The sequence below is a fragment of the Miscanthus floridulus genome, chromosome 16 (genome assembly GCF_019320115.1).
Source record: "Miscanthus floridulus cultivar M001 chromosome 16, ASM1932011v1, whole genome shotgun sequence".
Taxonomy (NCBI): domain Eukaryota; kingdom Viridiplantae; phylum Streptophyta; class Magnoliopsida; order Poales; family Poaceae; genus Miscanthus; species Miscanthus floridulus.
Genome location: NC_089595.1, coordinates 38214773 through 38217866, shown reverse-complemented (window position 1 = coordinate 38217866; position 3094 = coordinate 38214773). Strand labels below are relative to the sequence as shown.

The 3094-nt window shown below is 39.7% G+C and overlaps 1 long non-coding RNA gene across 1 annotated transcript; it reads right to left on the bottom strand.

Annotated features, from left to right (window-relative positions):
* LOC136512870 (uncharacterized) lies at positions 1-660 on the bottom strand. The gene is made up of 3 exons (XR_010773234.1): positions 599-660; positions 214-493; positions 1-127 (listed from the first exon to the last, which is right to left on the bottom strand). It is a non-coding gene; the product is annotated as an uncharacterized lncRNA (long non-coding RNA).
* Between the last annotated feature and the right edge of the window lie 2434 nt (positions 661-3094).

The following is a 3094-nucleotide window of genomic DNA, read 5'->3' as shown; positions in this document are numbered from 1 at the left end:
GCAAGGGCAATAACACTCACCATTTATAACAAAATAAAGACCACATTAATCACTGTAGCATAGTGATTGAAACAATGCCAAAACGATGAACAAAGGATGTCTCATATAGCAAAATATGTGATCCAGCCTAAAAAAAGAGAACAAATAGGTCAATTATTTAGCAAAGAAAATGTACAATTATCCATTGAAGTAGATGCATTGCATTTGCATTACCTCTTAGAGATCATATCTACGCTATTTTTCTTCCATGGTCATGAAACGACGACTAAACTTTTCAGAGTTTTATAACGAGAACTCCATCGGCTAGCAAGAAACATCTCTTGTCCATTCTCCAAGTATTTTTTCTCACCTTTTCTCTCATGTTAGGATGGTAAGCATCAATTTCTTTCCTCATGTTTAATCTCTTTATCCATTTGATTTCATCTGGACATAACTTTCCATTAGCATCGATCGTGTCTTGAGCTTTCCGTTTATAATACCTCTCCATGATTACCTATAATTTATTCATTTGAATAATCAATTTGCAGTTCACAATTTCATAATTCACATATAAATAATTTAATTGAAGATGAACTTGAGGATAAACAAAAACACTCACCGGCAGTCCGGCAGCCACAGGGGGCAGCGATGACCGATGGGAAGCAGGGAAGGACAGGGACCAGCGAACCGCCGACAGTAGTCAGGGCGAGGGCGCTTAGCGAGTCAGACCTCGGACGCTCGGCTCAGTGCAGACTGCGAAGCGGACGGCGGCACCGGGACGACAGGTCGGCAGCAGGGGCGCGCGGCTTGGCATGAACGGCGTCTCACAGCGCGACAGCGGCTCCAACTCGCCGCTCGCGAAGCAGGCGAAGACGTCGCATGGAAGGAACCGCGAGCGCCCCCTGCGCATGGGACGACGCTTCAGTTTTTTTTTTTAAGCTGGACTGCTGGGAGAAGCGGCGCTGTGGACTTCTGGCCTCCTTGGGCTGTTTTTTTTCGAGGAAAGCCTTCTTGGGCTGGTGGGGGGTGCCTTGTTTTGACCCATGGGGGTGCCTATAGGGCCAAATTTTGCCGGTCTATAAGAATTTCTGGAAGAAAAAAGTCAACGTTATCTCCCTCAACTTTCGTGAATGTTCGTTTTTTCTCCCTGAACTCAAAAATTGGGCAAAACACCAACTTTTGAAACCGTTCATCATACCTCCCTGACCCTGTTATAAGTAGTTTTGAAGGCGATTTTGTCTTTTTTTTTATTTCGGCTGAATCTTTGAAAAATTATAGTAAATCACAGAAAAATCATAAAATAGAAGATCTACACAGTGAACATATAATATGGTATGCTTTAGTACAAAGTTTTTGCTATGGCTTTAGATCTATGTTTTTTTGTAATTAATTTGAATAATTCATAGCTGCAGTTTCTATGGTCCAATTATGGTGAAATTTTTATGGTGGGCTAATTATTGTATATTTGAACTGTAGTAAAAATTTCATATTTATTGGATCATGTATAGCTTAGTTATAGATTTATTAGTTATACATGATCCAATGAGTATGAAATTTTTACTACAATTTAAGCATATAATAATGAGAGAATTCCTTATTTGACACTGGGAAAATGAGTTGTTCCTTTCTTGGCCCTAAAATTTTCTTTGTTCCCTATTTAACACTCACTTCAACTTTCATTCCTAATTTGACACTACCGTCAAAGCCGTTAGCTAACGGTGTTAACTGGCTGTTAAAAAGACGTTTTTGCCCCTAGAAAAAAAAGCGGCGAAGCAAATTTGAGAGGAAAAAAAACCCGCGCCTTTTTTTTTGCAGCTGGGCGCATGCATCAGAGGTGGGTGCAGGTTTTTTTCCTCTCAAATTTGCTTCGCCGCTTTTTTTTTCTAGGGGCAAAAACGTCTTTTTAATAGCCAGTTAACACCGTTAGCTAACGGATTTGACGGTAGTGTCAAATTAGGGATGAAAGTTGAAGTGAGTGTCAAATAGAGAACGAAGAAAATTTTAGGAAAAAAAAGGAACGACTCATTTTCCCAGTGTCAAATAAGAAATTCTCTCTATAATAATTGGCCCGCCATAAAAATTTCACCACAATTGGACTATAGAAACTGTATCTATGAATTATTCCATTTAATTATAGAAAAGCATAGATCTAAAGCCATAGTAAAAACTTTGTACTAAAACATACCATATTATATGTTAACTGTGTAGATCTACTCACGTGGAGTCCAACAAAATTAGATTTTCTATTTTATGATTTTTCTGTGATTTACTATGATTTTTCAAAGTTTCAGTCGAAATAAATAAAAAGAAAAAGACAAAACCGCCTTTAAAACCACTTATAACAGAGCCAGTGAGGTAAGATGAACGATTTTAAAAGTTGGTTGAAGTTCAGAGAGAAAAAATGGACTTTCGCGAAAGTTGAGGAGTAATGTGGACTTTTTCCTTTCTAGAATTAGAGGGGGTGCCTGGGCACCCACGGGCCTCTACTGGGCTTCGCCCCTGAGCCCTTCAAGAACTAGCCATTTGGAGCTTATTGGTGGGCTATTTCCGTGTACACTTGAGAAGTCCCGTGACCACTAGAAATGTACCATCGGAGAATGATTTATGAAGATCCAACGACTAAGATCAAATATGATCTAGCCATTACACAGGGTATTCTCCGGTGCTCGCTGATGGACACTGTAAGTGCAATCAAGCCCTAAGTAAGTTTTGGTGATGTTGGCCACATAAATAAAGGACTAATGGTTTTTGTTAAGTGTTGACAATATATTATTTTTCGTGGGTGCATAGAACACTAATGGAGACCCCAAACTCAAAAGGATGTCTTGGAAGCTCAAAGGCCTTGTTTACTTTTATATTTTATCTTTTGAAATTGAGCACATGACAAGTTTTACTATTAAGGGGGATACTAAAGGTAAGATGGGATGATCCAATTGCTCACAACTCTATACACAAACATATAAAAAACATCTAGTATACACAGAAAGCTAGAAGCTTTTCATTCCTATTCTTCTCTGGCCTACGGAACCTCCACGCTTAGAGGCGGATCCTCCGCGTGTTATGGTTGGAGCCTCCGCGCTCTGCCTGGTCCACCATTTTGTGGAAGCAGTGGGAG